Here is a 16,310-nt window from a genome sequence, read left to right as displayed (position 1 = left end):
TAAACTGCCAATAAAAAGAGCTTCTAATCAAAGAAACTAGAGACAGAAAAGACCTATGGGTTCATCTATTCTGGTCCTGACCATGGTCAGGACAAGCTTTATTCTTATAGCATATATGCCAGTTCGTTTATTCTGGTATAGTTTTAAATGTTCTGAGAGCTGAGGTTTCCCTTATTGCCAGAATTACACTGGTAAAGTGGCAAAGAGTCCTGTGGCACCTTATAGACTAACAGACGTATAGGAGCATAAGCTTTCGTGGGTGCATCCGATGACGTATTCACCCACGAAAGCTTATGCTCCAATATGTCTGTTAGTCTATAGGGTACCACAGGACTCTTTGCCGCTTTTACAGATCCAGACTAACATGGCTACCAGTCTGATACTGGTAAAGTGATAACTCTATACCTTACTTTCTTTATTTTTGGAACTTTGTAACTTCCTTGGCCAGAAATAATATTTCAGATCTGAACCAATAGACATCAATCCACTGTGTATTTTGTTAATAACCTTCACTTAGGGTTTGCAATATAATTCCATCTAGTAAGCTCATGTCATAAATATAAAGGGAAGGGTAAACCCCTTTGAAATCCCTCCTGGCCAGGGGAAAGCTCCTCTCACCTGTAAAGGGTTAAGAAGCTAAAGGTAACCTCGCTGACACCTGACCAAAATGACCAATGAAGAGACAAGATACTTTCAAAAGCTGGGAGGAGGGAGAGAAACAGAGGGTCTGTGTCTGTCTGTATGCTGCTTCTTTGCCAGGGACAGAACAGGAATGGAGTCTTAGAACTTTTAGTAAGTAATCTGGCTAGGTATGTGTTAGATTATGATTTCTTTAAATGGCTGAGAAAAGAATTGTGCTGAATAGAATAACTATTTCTGTCTGTGCATCTTTTTTGTAACTTAAGGTTTTGCCTAGAGGGGTTCTCTATGTTTTTGAATCTAATTACCCTGTAAGATATCTACCATCCTGATTTTACAGGGGGGATTTCTTTATTTCTATTTACTTCTATTTTTTTATTAAAAGTCTTCTTGTAAAAACTGAATGCTTTTTCATTGTTCTCAGATCCAAGGGTTTGGGTCTGTGGTCACCTATGCAAATTGGTGAGGCTTTTTATCCAACATTTCCCAGGAAAGGGGGGGTGCAAGTGTTGGGAGGATTGTTCATTGTTCTTAAGATCCAAGGGTCTGGGTCTGTAGTCACCTAGGCAAATTGGTGAGGCTTTTTACCAAACCTTGTCCAGGAAGTGGGGTGCAAGGTTTTGGGAAGTATTTTGGGGGGAAAGACGCGTCCAAACAGCTCTTCCCCAGTAACCAGTATTAGTTTGGTGGTGGTAGCGGCCATTCCAAGGATAACGGGTGTAATATTTTGGACCTTGGGGAAGTTTTGACCTAAGCTGGTAAAGATAAGCTTAGGAGGTTTTTCATGCAGGTCCCCACATCTGTACCCTAGAGTTCAGAGTGGGGGAGGAACCTTGACAGCTCAGTATTACAATATTTACATTGTAGAACAAAGTAGAAACCATAGTTGGGGATGATGTTTATATTTGGAGTTAACATGGGTTGTGATTACACTAAATGTACCTCATTCTGGAGGCCCATCACTGAACTGCTAGCTCTGCCCAGATGGATTAGATTGCAGGATCAGAGCATTGGTTAATAAATAAGATATATATTTCGGGATAATTATTTTGTTATTTTGTTTGGAATAGAACATGATTACATATTTTATGTACAGTGAAACTAACTGTTCAGGATAGGAGAGTTTTGTCTTTTCATTTTGGAAGGTCTGCACTCAATTCAATATCTGTAAATGTTTAAACTGGAAGTATTTTTTGGTTTGATTCATAATCTGTCTGTGTTCCCAGGAGTTGAAACATAGTTGGATTACAAATGAATTTCAAATCATGAGTATATAGAAATTATGCAAACCTTATAGACTCTAGCAGATGCCCACAGATTATATCTCAGCCTTGAACTGTTTTTAATGATATTATAACTATTATATTAGAAACAAAGATTTTAAAGGGTTTCCGTGAAATATCAGATCAATTCCTTGTATCCAGCAAAATGGGGCCCTGAGCCTGTTTTGAGCATAGGTGATACTGTGACATAACAAATAATTACATCCAAAAAAACTATGTTTAAAGATTGCAAGGTCAAGCATTTGAAAGTTAAGACATGTTGGAAGCAAGGTTATTTGACCTTAAATAAATTAATAAGCATAGGGTGATAACTTTCTCTTTCTATTATGCTAATGTACAATATGTCAATAATAGCTTGTGATTGGATGAAAAAAGTCAAATGATGAATTGATATATAACCTTCTCATTGGTTAAGAATATGAGGTATTGAGCAATTTCAATCCATAAGGTAGCATATGCATGCACTCTGGCTGCAGCCAAAGTCTGTGAATGTTGTTTTGTGAATAATAGTTTTTGTTTCTGGAGTGCTAACTGCATCTCCCTTTCAGAAGGTAACTTACAATAGTTACATGTCTGAAATGAATGGCTATAATTATGAGATTTTAAAGGATTTCTGATTAAGATATTCACTATCTGTATTCACAAAATACAGGACAAATTCAATATTAAAATTTTGTTTCAATTAATATCATGATTTGCTATGCCTCCAGGTAAATATTGACCTCAGCTTCACCCCAATCAATGTTAACTACTTAGGTCAATATAGCTTGCTATTCATCTCAACACAAGTCAATATCTCCTTATTTTATAACCAAGGAACTAATATAAATATATTAAGAGAACATTTTTCTTAAGAGCTTTTTTAACCTACTAAATACTATATTTAACTGTTAACATTTTAAGCGTGCTTCTTTATGACTGAACTAAATTAAGCAAAGCAGCTTAAATAAGGGAACTCATAAAACAGAGTTTAGCAAAGTTTCAACTATATATAATCTTAACTGATAAACTTGTATGTACTGAACTTTGAGGAAACCTTTGAATTTCTTCTGAATAATATATTTAAATGTAGAGTGTATCTTTAGCAGAATTAAAATAATATCCATCTTCATATTTTGGTTGGGATTTTCAGAAACACCCAATAGTTGCTTACGTTTGCTCTGATTGATATAAATAGCAAAACTCCCATTTATTTCAGTAGAAGTGGTTATGGCAACAATTTTGAAAAACCCAATTTGTTTGCATATGAAGTGCTTTAAGATTTTTAAAAATGCTGTAACAGAAGCAGAATTAAGGTGACTATCAAAGGTGAATCACATAAACTTGTATGTGGTATGCGTGTTCTGTAATAAAAAGAGAAGGTGGTACACAGTCAGTGCTTAAATTGGAGTGCTTGCTTGCAACAGATCACAGACCCGGGAAATATAATTTCTAAAAATGATCCAGGTTGCTAATGGGTACACATTTTTAATAGTGCCCAGGAGAGGAAGGTGAAGAACCCCAGTAGCTGACAGGAGGTGGCAGAACAGATGGAGGAAAGGTAGGGAATGATCTGGGGTTTGGGGGGAGACTTAATATCTGGGCCGGGGAGGGACAGATGTGGGGGTGATAAGTCCCCCACCTTTTTCAGATCACTTTAAGCACTGTGTGCATTCATTGAGAGGTAGCAAGGGCATTTAAAAACATTGGATAAAGTAGATCATAATAGAAGGAAGATCTTCACCAGACTCTTCACCAAACTTCACCAGACATGAGGTCCATTTAGTACAGTATTCTGTCTCCAACTGTGGCAAATACCAGATGCTTCAAAGAAAGGTGTAAGGAACCCAACAGCAGGCAGATATGGAGTAATGCTCATATTAGGTCTTGGTGTGATCTCTAAGAGTTAGAGATGGGCTTAAACCCTGAAGCATGAGGTTTAAAATCCCTTCCACAAAAAGTATCATTAATTATGATCAGGGATCCTAGTTTTCTGTGAGTTAAAAAAAACAAATATAAAAATGTGCATTTTTCTGTGATTAAAATGAAACGCTGAACTTTAGTTTTCCTACTCACAGCATATATAGGTATCAGTTGGACACAATGTTTTGTTGATATATTTACAATTCCTAAGCAAGTTTGAAGCCTACCAGTGCCAGCAATCATTATAGTAAAATAAAATCAATAGAACTGCAATCTGTATTTGTCTGCCTTCGAACATAATCTACAACCTTGCTGCATACAATACAGAATAGCACATAACCATCAGTGTGAAAATTGTCCTTTGGGGTGATTTTTAAAGTTTTCAGCATCTTTTCATAACTTTAATTATCCACATGTGGAGGCTGAAGTGAAATTTAAGATGCATTTAACTATGAACCCCTGTACGCCATTGAGTAACCTCATATGCTGGAAGCAGTTTATTGGAGAATGTTTAGCTATGTAAATTTAAAACGCATTTAAAAATCAACCGCAAGAGGGGCAGGTTGCTGCATAGGATAAGTGACACTGGTACTTTCAGTAAAATTTAGTTAATATATGTTTTTATTTTTTTACAAAATGTAAAAACTGAGGAGTCCCAGTAAAAACACACATTCCATGTTTTTCTGTGGCAAATGGATTTCTAGGATCCCTGATTATGACAGTTCTGGATATTCTTGATATCCATATAAGTGTCTAATCCCTTTTTTAACAGGTTACACATTTGTGGCCTGAAAGAATACTGTGGCAGTGACATCCAAAATTTAATTAGACATTGTATGAAGAAGTAATTACTTGCATCAGTTTTGAATTTTCCATTTTAATTTAATTGAATGAAATTATTGCACACCATTATCTTTTCTCCATGATGAAAATTGACCATTTAATCCCACTTTTTGCTTTCTGTCTCTTTGCCAGTTTTTGATTCATAACACTACTTTGCCTCTAATCCCATGACTACTTAGCTCCTTTAGTAGACTCTAGCTTTGTCAAAGGCATTTTAGAAGTCTAAATAAATTGTCACCCACTTTTTCTTTATCTGCTACTTTAAAGTCCCTCTCAAAGAATTCTAAGAGATTAGCGGGACATGATTTTCCTTTCCAGAAACTATGCTGGCTTGACTTCAACCAATTTGCTGCCTAAAGATGTGAGGCTTTACTTGTCTAAAATTCCCTGGGTTGCTCCTAGAGACTTTTTAAAATACAAGCACAATATTTGCTACCCTCCAATCCTCTGAAACAGAGGCTGTTTTAATTAGTGATTGTATATTTTTGTTAGCAGCGAAGCTGCTTACATACTTGAGCTGCTTCAGAACTAGAACTCTTGGCCTGGTGACTTGTTGATTTTTAAATGATTAGTTGTCACCATAACCTCCTGTTCTGACAACTCAGTCTCTGAGAGCACATCATCTTACTTACCAACAAAAAATCATGATGGATCTCAGAATCATGAGATGAAGGGTGGAATCCCCTTGTGATAGGAAGCAACATGGGGCAAAGAACGGTGACAAGAAGAAATGTGTCTGAAAAGAGTTCTCAATTCAAGCAGAACTGTGGACAGCTAAAGACATCCCTGATTGCTTCTACTCCTTTTCCTATAGAAGTCACCAATCTGAGGTTCCTTCTCCTACAACATTTTCAAATAAGTGATGCAGTTTTTCTGCACTTCAGAAGACTTTGATAATTCACAGGAAGTATTTTTATACATATCTGCACACACACACACACAAAAGGTAGCTTCACTAGTACTGTATTCAGCTGTTACTTGTGAGAGGCAAGTTATCTTCTGCTTTCTTAGTTTTCTTGTGTTCTGCTGTCCCTTTCCATACTTTTTTTTCTATTCCACTCTGCCTTGCTTCACTATGGAGTGCAAGAAAGGGAGATGGCTCTGACAAGTAATTTTGATATCCCTGGGATCTTTTCTCTTTCCTTTGGTGCTGGTGAGGAAGGATTTTTCCCTTTCCCTATTAAGCGAATCAGTGAGCTGGTGAGGTAACAGATCTATGTTTAGAAGAAATAGATGGGGGAGATGTTCCCATCATCAGAATTTACAAGTTCTCAACCTCATAAAGGCTCGTAGACTTTCAAAATAGCTCAGCACCTAGCAGCTGTCATGAATTGTCCGGAGCTTTTGTGAAAATCTGGCTTTTATCTGGGTGCCTAAATGAGAGCTCTTGAAAATCTGTCACTAATTATGGATGTATTGATCTCTCTCAGAAATTTGATCCATAAAGTGCAGATGAGAGTGAGGTTATTTGTTAAAATATATGTTACTTGGCCTAAATGGGTTATGATAGTTTGCTAGCTGTATGTCTCATTCTGTAAATGTGTTTTTAAAAGAATATGTAAGTTTTTATTAAAAGCTGAGGCAACCCATATAATTACTTCCAATGGATAAATCCGTACCGTTTTTTTGTTTTTTTTTAAACTTCCTATTATATCTATATCTCTGTGTGTTGTGCGCGCGCGCCCACAGAAGAGGAGTCAGAGAACCCTTTCCTCTAAGGATTAATTCAGTCAGGATATCTGGAATGTTCATTTAATACTTTGGAATGATATCAGTAATATATGCAAAAGATTGTTCTATTAGATAACTATTCATTGCACATCAGTCATCTCTCTTGAGTTTTAAAATACAAAGTGTTCGATTTTAGCAAATGAGAATGGTGAAATTTACTTTAACTCTGGCTACAATAAAAACTGGAAGAAAGAGAATTGCTCACAATACACAATATAACTTCACAAAATATACATGATTTTGAAAAAAAATGCAATGCCTTGCTCACACTCCTTGTCTTGATTGAAATTGGTTTTCAAGTAATGTAAGTGGAGATTCATAACTAGATTTAACTAAATGGATGTCAGGAAATGGAAGTATTAGCCTGGAAAACAACACTAAAGTATGATTCGCACATATATAAAAAACTTGCTTTATAATTTTAATGTAAAGGCCATGATGGATTTTACAGAAACTCTGGATTTATGTTTTTCTTTGGAAAAGCAACAACAATTAAAATTTTGAAAATGTCAAGTCTTTTAAGAAACTTACAAAATAGTTTCTTGAATTATTGTAGATATATCTTGTATTCAAAATGTCTCTCTCAGATGGTTAATTTGGTGGACTTATGTAGAATGATGTTTTAATTGGCGTCTGAAATACCATTTGTGGATTTTGAGGGACCGCTTCCTTGTTTGCCACCCCCCCTTGCCTTTCACTGATGACCCAGAATGACTAATTGTCTACCTGCTTTCAAAGGGTCAAACAAATCTTTACTGCTGTTTGGACTCTTCTCCTGGGCACAGAGTGATCCCATGGAAAGAGTTGTAGGGTTCTATTGTACTACAGATCTCTAATTTTCATGCAGTTTACATAGAATTATATTTATTTCTCACATATAATCATATACCTTTTGCAGTGCATCTGTTTACACTAACATTTCCCATTGGCTACTGACTTCTAATAAGTTCTTATTCAGTATAAACATGTATCAGAAAATTGTTAAGAATTGCAATGAATGTTATTCTTGATATGTCCTAAATTGTTCCCCTTAATACTTGACTTAATGTGTAAATCTCACTGTCCACAGAGGCAGACAATTCACCATTAATACAAAGCTTACTGTCAGTACTCATGCAATAAAGATACGAGCTTCTGTCTGTCCTCCCCATTTCATCTGCCTTTGTGTAATAGTTGGAATTTTTTCTGAAGAGCCACAAACACTTGAAAACTCATTCATAATTGTGTATCAGAGTATTCTTCCTCTGAAGAGTACCTGCATATCTGATTACTGAATGTGTGAAACATTTCCTGAGATGAGAAGAGGATTTGTACACGAAAGGTAGAAGAAGTACACAAATTATATAATGTGCTCTCCAAATAAAATATGTAAAGGTTGAGAAACCAGTTTACTATCTTCAAGAAAGTGAAGCCTTTTGCCAGTTACCGTATTCCCATTTGTACACAATTGTTGAGAAAATAAATTTTTCAGCAAATGAATAACTGATGAATGAAATGGTGACATTACAAATAAGTTGAATTTTGTTTTCCACTGTGCTATTACAAAATAGATCTCCTAGCCTAAGATTTATAACATAAATATGTGCATAATCATATTATGTCTGTTTATGTATATTGTAAAAAGAAAAGGAGTACTTGTTGGACCTTAGAGACTAACAAATTTATTTGAGCATAAGCTTTCGTGAGCTACAGCTCACTTCATCGGATGCATTCAGTGGAAAATACAGTGGGGAGATTTATATACATAGAGAACATGAAACAATGGGTGTTACCATACACACTGTAACCAGAGTGATCACTTAAGGTGAGCTATTACCAGCAGGGGGGCGGGGGGAGAACCTTTTGTAGTGATAATCAAGGTGGGCCATTTCCAGCAGTTGACAAGAACGTCTGAGGAACAGTGGGGGCGGGGGGGAGGGATAAACTTGGGGAAATAGTTTTACTTTGTGTAATGACCCATCCACTCCCAGTCTCTATTCAAGCCTAAGTTAATTGTATCCAGTTTGCAAACTGGGAGTGGATGGGTCATTACACTGAATGCATCCGATGAAGTGTAGCTGTAATTTGCTAGTCTCTAAGGTGCCACAAGTACTCCTTTTTTTTTTGCGAATACAGACTAACATAGATTCATAGATTTTTAGGTCAGAAGGGACCATTATGATCATCTAGTCTGATCTCCTGCACAATGCAGGCCACAGAATTTCACCCACCACTCCTGCAAAAAACCTCACACCTATATCTGTGCTATTGAAGTCCTCAAATCGTAGTTTAAAGACTTCAAGGAGCAGAGAATCCTCCAGAAAGTGACCCGTGCCCCATGCTACAGAGGAAGGTGAAAAACCTCCAGGGCCTCTTCCAATCTGCCCTGGAAGAAAATTCCTTCCCGACCCCAAATATGGCGATCGGCTAAACCCTGAGCATATGGGCAAGATTCATCAGCCAGATACTACAGAAAATTCTTTCCTGGGTAACTGAGATCCCACCCCATCTAATATCCCATCACAGGCCATTGGGCCTATTTACCATGACTATTTAATTACCAAAACCATGTTATCCCATCATACCATCTCCTCCATAAACTTACCGAGTTTAATCTTAAAGCCGGTTAGATCTTTTGCCCCCACTGCTTCCCTTGGAAGGCTATTCCAAAACTTCACTCCTCTGATGGTTAGAAACCTTAATCTAATTTCTAGTCTAAATTTCCTGGTGGCCAGTTTATATCCATTTGTTCTTGTGTCCACATTGGTACTGAGCTTAAATAATTCCTCTCCCTCTCTGCTATTTATCCCTGTGATATATTTATAGAAAGCAATCATATCTCCCCTCAACCTTCTTTTAGTTAGGCTAAACAAGCTGTCATAAATATAAAGGGAAGGGTAAACCCCTTTGAAATCCCTCCTGGCCAGGGGAAAGCTCCTCTCACCTGTAAAGGGTTAAGAAGCTAAAGGTAACCTCGCTGACACCTGACCAAAATGACCAATGAAGAGACAAGATACTTTCAAAAGCTGGGAGGAGGGAGAGAAACAAAGGGTCTGTGTGTCTGTCTATATTCTGTCTTGGCCGGGGATAGACCAGGAATGGAGTCTTAGAACTTTTAGTAAGTAATCTAGCTAGGTATGTGTTAGATTATGATTTCTTTAAATGGCTGAGAAAAGAACTGTGCTGAATAGAATAACTATTTCTGTCTGTGTATCTTTTTTGTAACTTAAGGTTTTGCCTAGAGGGGTTCTCTATGTTTTGAATCTAATTACCCTGTAAGGTATCTACCATCCTGATTTTACAGGGGGGATTTCTTTATTTCTATTTACTTCTATTTTTATTAAAAGTCTTCTTGTAAGAAAACTGAATGCTTTTTCATTGTTCTCAGATCCAAGGGTTTGGGTCTGTGGTCACCTATGCCAAATTGGTGAGGCTTTTTATCCAACATTTCCCAGGAAAGGGGTGGGTGCAAGTGTTGGGAGGATTGTTCATTGTTCTTAAGATCCAAGGGTCTGGGTCTGTAGTCACCTAGGCAAATTGGTGAGGCTTTTTACCAAACCTTGTCCAGGAAGTGGGGTGCAAGGTTTTGGGAAGTATTTTGGGGGGAAAGACGTGTCCAAACAGCTCTTCCCCAGTAACCAGTATTAGTTTGGTGGTGGTAGCGGCCAATCCAAGGACAAAGGGTGGAATATTTTGTACCTTGGAGAAGTTTTGACCTAAGCTGGTAAAGATAAGCTGAGGAGGTTTTTCATGCAGGTCCCCACATCTATACCCTAGAGTTCAGCGTGGGGGAGGAACCTTGACACAAGCCAAGCTCCTTGAGTCTCCTTTCATAAGACAAGTTTTCCATTCCTCGGATCATCCTAGTAGCGCTTCTCTGTACCTGTTCCAGTTTGAATTCATCCTTCTTAAACATGGGAGACCAGAACTGCACACAGTATTCCAGGTGAGGTCTCACCAGTGCCTTGTATAACGGTACTAAAACCTCCTTATCCCTACTGGAAATACCTCTCCTGATGCATCCCAAGACCACATTAGCTTTTTTCACGGCCATATCACATTGGCAACTCATAGTCATCCTATGATCAACCAATACTCCAAGGTCCTTTTCCCCCTCCATTACTTCTAATTGATGCGTCCCTAGCTTATAACTAAAATTCTTGTTATTAATCCCTAAATGCATGACCTTACACTTGTCACTATTAAATTTCATCCTATTACTATTACTCCAGTTTACAAGGTCATCCAGATCCTCCTGTAGGATATCCCTGTCTTTCTCTAACTTGGCAATACCTCCCAGCTTTGTATCATCCGCAAACTTTATTAGCACACTTCCACTTTTTGTGCCGAGGTCAGTAATAAAAAGATTAAATAAGATTGGTCCCAAAACTAATCCTTGAGGAACTCCACTGGTAACCTCCCTCCAGTCTGACAGTTCACCTTTCAGTAGGACCCGTTGTAGTCTCCCCTTTAACCAATTCCTTATTCACCTTTCAATATTTTATTGATCACCATCTTATCCAATTTAACTAATAATTCCCCATGTGGCACGGTATCAAATGCCTTACTGAAATCTAGGTAAATTAGATCCACTGTGTTTCCTTTGTCTAAAAAATCTGTTACTTTCTCAAAGGAGGTGATCAGGTTGGTTTGGCACGATCTACCTTTTTGTAAAACTATGTTGTATTTTGTCCCATTTACCATTGACTTCAATGTCCTTAACTACCTTCTCCTTCAAATTTTTTTCCAAGACCTTGCATAATACAGATGTCAAACTAACAGGCCTATAATTACCCGGATCACTTTTCTTCCCTTTCTTAAAAATAGGAACTATGTTAGCAATTCTCCAGTCATACGGTACAACCCCTGAGTTTACAGATTCGTTAAAAATTCTTGCTAATGGGCTTGCAATTTTATGTGCCAATTCCTTTAATATTCTTGGATGAAGATTATCTGGACCCCCCGATTTAGTCCCATTAAGCTGTTTGAGATTCGCTTCTACCTCAAATATGGTAATGTCTACCTCCATATCCTCATTCCCATTTGTTATGCTACCATTATTCCTAAGATCCTCTTTAGTCTTATTGAAGACCGAGGCAAAGTATTTGTTTAGATATTGGGCCATGCCTAGATTATCCTTGACCTCCACTCTATCCTCAGTGTTTAGCAGTCCCACTTCTTCTTTCTTTATTTTCTTATTTATATGGCTATAGAACCTTTTATTATTGGTTTTAATTCCCTTTGCAAGGTCCAACTCTACTTGACTTTTAGCCTGTCTCACTTTATCCCTACATGTTCTGACCTCAATAAGGTAGCTTTCCTTGCTGATCCCTCCCTTCTTCCACTCCCTGTGTTGCTTTTTCTTAATCACCTCTCTGAGATGCTTGGTCTACAACTCCTACCTATGAATTTTTTCCGCTTTCTTGGGATGCAGGCTTCCAATAGCTTCTGCAGCTTTGATTTAAAATAATCCCAGGCCTCCTCTACCCTTAGATCCATAAATTCTTCAGTCGAATCCACTTCCCTAACTAATTTCCTTAATTTTTGAAAGTCAGCCCTTTTGAAATCAAAAACCGTAGTTGCAGATTTATTTTTGTTAATCCTTCCGTTCAGTTTGAACTGAATTAGCTCATGATCACTTGAGCCAAGATTATCCCCTACAACCATTTCTTCTATGAGGTCCTCACTACTCACCAAAAACAAATCTAAAATGGCATCCCCTCTCGTCGGTTCAGCAACTACTTGATGAAGGAATCCATCAGCTATCACATCTAGGAAAATCTGAGCCCTATTATTATTACTAGCACGTGGCTGCTCCTCTGAAACCTATGTATATTGTAAAAAGAAAAGGAGTACTTGTGGCACCTTAGAGACTAACCAATTTATTTGAGCATGAGCTTTCGTGAGCTACAGCTCACTTCATCAGATGTATACCGTGGAAACTGCAGCAGACTTTATATACACACAGAGAATATGAAACAATACCTCCTCCCACCCCACTGTCCTGCTGGTAATAGCTTATCTAAAGTGATCAACAGGTGGGCCATTTCCAGCACAAATCCAGGTTTTCTCACCCTCCACCCCCCCACACAAATTCACTCTCCTGCTGGTGATAGCCCATCCAAAGTGACAACTCTTTACATAATCAAGTCGGGCTATTTCCTGCATAGATCCAGGTTTTCTCACTTTTTGCGAATACAGACTAACACGGCTGTTCCTCTGAAACCTATGTATATTGTGTTCATCATTCGAGTCTCTAGCTCAGTAGTTCTCAAACTTTTGTACTGGTGACCCCTTTCACATAGGAATCCTCTGAGTGTGACCCCCCCCTTATAAATTAAAAACACCTTTTTATATTTTTAACACCATTATAAATGCTGGAGGCAAAGCAGGGCTTGGGGTGGAGAATGACAGCTTGCAACCCCTCATGTAATACCCTCGCTACCCCCTGAGCAGTCCCAACCCCTAATTTGAGAACCCCTGCTGTCTTACAAGGAGGGAAATGATGTAGTTCAAATTACCAGGAGGTTGTTCTTTCCTTTGTCTCCATTCACTACAATGATTTAGAGCAGTGTTTCTCAACCTTTTTGATACCAGGGAGTGGTTTTGCTGCCTTCCTAAACTGGGTCAGGGAGTCCTCAGGGACCAGTGCTGGTCCATGGACTGGTTGTTCAGAAACACTGGGTTAGAGAAATGTTTTAATTAGTCAGCTGAAACTTTTATTTTTTATTTCTCTGACTATTTTTATGGAGAAAGTAACACAAAAATGTGACTCTTTTGCATTGATCTGAAGTTTGTGAAATTCACGATTGTGATCTGTAAATGAAAGGAGTTGCATAGTCATTGTTCAACTACCACAAAACACTTGTTTCCAGCACTTGTGAGTCTTAACTATTGTGGAGGTCATCTCCATTGTTAACACATGAAGGTGTATACTAAAGCCCCAGAATAAACCAAACATTAAACAGTTCTGTTTTATAAGTCTAAACGTCCTGACCTGCTTTGAGATGCATCATGTGCTATATTATTTTTCACATAAGAAAATCTTTCAAACATTACTAGGAAGCTTGAGTTAGTGAACCTAGATAAATATTGACCCTCTAGACAATTCTGTATCTCTGGGTGGGTTACTCTTAGGGATTTGTTCAGCTAAACACTGACCTGTGTTGAGTTGGTTTGCTTTAGGATTAAATCTCCCATGATCATGTATATTGGGAGAAGTCTATGAACAAAATCACTAACGATAATAATCCTTAAGATGTCAGCTTCCTTTTTGAAAGTATTAGGGACTTGAAATAAAAGCCAGAAATCAAAGATGACAAAATGGCTACTTTTGAACTGAGCCATAACAAAAAAAACTTTATAATGTGATCTTTCAAATGTATTCAGACATAAGATAGTCATGGAATTTCTAAATTGTATTATGTGGAAAATTCCCAATAGTTAAATGACATGTCAAGCATAAGCAGTTATATTACCATATGTGAGTGGCTATCTGAATGTAGCAAGAAGTTGATAACACAATGTTAATGTATGGCTAAGCAGCACACTATAAATGTTTAAGCCACTGAACAAGCAAACAAAATGTCAGAAAAGTAAATGCTGTTGAAACACTGTCACCCAGAATTGTGATACATAGTACAGCTATTTAGAAACATAGAAGTCATATTTTAGGATTGAGAATATATGTTAACATTAAGGCAGCAACTAAAATCAGACGTGCCTATAACATGTATGCTTCATAGCTAAATAAAATAAGCACCATGCTGCTATTTTTGAATGCTAAATAAAACTGCAGCATTAGCATTCATTATATTAAATTTTCAGGAGTTTTCATTGTAGAAGACAGGTAAAATATCTTCATTCTTTTGTCTGTGCCCATGGGATATCAGAATGAGAGTGACTGATGTTTCCAGCAGTCAGGCTGGAAAGATACTTATTAATATCTTCGCGAATAAAATATGAAACATAAAGAAAAAGATCATGTTTTTCTACCCATTTTACTAGTATGTTTAAAACATCTGAAGAATATATTTTAAAGTCCTAATCTGATATCCTTTAATCATTTGATGATTAGTCCTGTTGAGTTCAGTGGGACTACTCACATGAATGCCCCCCACATATGATTATGCATTCCATATTTAAGGGCGGGGGGAAGAAATTAAAAATCCAGTTCTTCATGGATGTTGTGCTGTTTGACACAATCCTGCAATTATTGTAAGTAGCCCCATTCACTTAAACTTAGTGGGCTTAATCATATGAATTTGGGCTGCAGAATCAGGCCCATTGTAAGCAAATATATTCTCTTCAGTATATTGTGCTTATCATCCTGGTAAATTAATGTTAAAAGTGTTTGTTTGTGCGCACCCAAGTTTATTACCAAGTAGTTAATAAATAATGATATCCTTGCAATGATATGATTAAATTCCCTCTTGCACATGGTGACTGCTTTTCCTCTTTGCTAAGCATCCAGTTTCTGACACTTCAGTACTGCAGTCCTGCAATGACTTCAGCAATGTGAGTAATCCTATTGAATTCCATGGGACTATGCATATACTTCAAGTTGAGCATGCAACTAAATCTTTTGAGGATTGGGGTCTGTGTCCTGAGGTCCTATGTTTATTTTCAATTTAGCACCTGCTATTTCCATGATGACTTCAAAAATTAAGATTCCTTAGCATTGTCACAAACTCAGGATTCAGAGTAGCAGCCGTGTTAGTCTGTATCCACAAAAAGAACAGGAGTACTTGTGGCACCTTAGAGACTAACAAATTTATTAGAGCATAAGCTTTTGTGGGCTTAGTATGGCAACTTTCACCTTCCCTGTATATATATGTGTGTGTGTATGTATATATATATATATATATCTTCTTCCTATATGTCCATTCTATGCGTCCGATGAAGTGGCCTGTAGCCCACGAAAGCTTATGCTCTAATAAATTTGTTAGTCTCTAAGATGCCACACGTACTCCTGTTCTTTTTACAAGCTCAGGATGGTGATCACTTATAGCTTTTGGACTTAACATGAAAAGAAATATTCAAAATTGAAACAAATATTTAGAAATTATTTTATGGTATCTGTATATATATGCTGAGTTAACTGAATGAATCTGATGAATCTCAAACATTTGAAAACATGGTTTACATTTAATACATTCAGGGCTAAAGCTGGTGGAATAATTCATTACCATAATGTTCATTGCAAATTGTCACGTTTTTAAATAAATGTTTTCACTATTTGACTAATTTTATTTGACTCGGGAGTTAAGTCAAATATGGTCAGGTACAGAATACATCAGCTATAAGTTGAATGGCTCAGAAGGTCTTTTTTTATTTTGTAATTTTTTTTTGTGAAAATTGTTCTATCAAAATGTTGAGCTTGTTATAAACAATTGATTGCAATGCATTTTTTCCCATAGGCAAACAATACCTTATTACAATAATAATGCACTCAAGAAGATTGTCTATGACAATTATATGATTTTGCTCAGGAGCATGTTTGAAAACGTGGTACTTTTTGCCAAATAAAGCTGTGTCTTCTGACAGAGTTGTCCTTATATTGTTGGTCTAATCCAACTCCCATTCCAGTCAATGGGATTCTTTCCATTGAATTCAGTGGAGCTGGATAGAGACCAACAATCCATAAATATTGTTTTTTTCTAGTGAAAATACTCATTACATTAAAATGGTGTGTTATATTTTTGCATAGCTGTGATGACCAGGATAGTGCAAGTTCATCATTCCTTTTTCCATCTCCTTTTCAGCAGGACAATTAGGGAAAAAAAGGGAGAATATAAAAGTAAAAAGAGGGAAAGAAAAACGAAAAAGGTGACTAAATGAAAACAACCTCCTCCAAAAAATTTTCAAAACCAAAAACTTTACATTATTTTTATAATACAGAAATAAAATATTGTTCCTTTTCAAAACCTGCAG

The 16,310-nt window shown here is 37.1% G+C and overlaps 1 protein-coding gene across 26 annotated transcripts in view; it reads left to right on the top strand.

Annotated features, from left to right (window-relative positions):
• The window catches only part of RBFOX1 (RNA binding fox-1 homolog 1), a 2,443,894-nt gene that overhangs the window by 1,062,934 nt on the left and 1,364,650 nt on the right, over positions 1 to 16,310 (top strand). The window lies entirely within an intron of this gene.

Source organism: Caretta caretta, chromosome 10 (genome assembly GCF_965140235.1).
Source record: "Caretta caretta isolate rCarCar2 chromosome 10, rCarCar1.hap1, whole genome shotgun sequence".
Lineage (NCBI taxonomy): Eukaryota > Metazoa > Chordata > Testudines > Cheloniidae > Caretta > Caretta caretta.
This window is presented reverse-complemented; position numbering and strand designations above follow the sequence as displayed.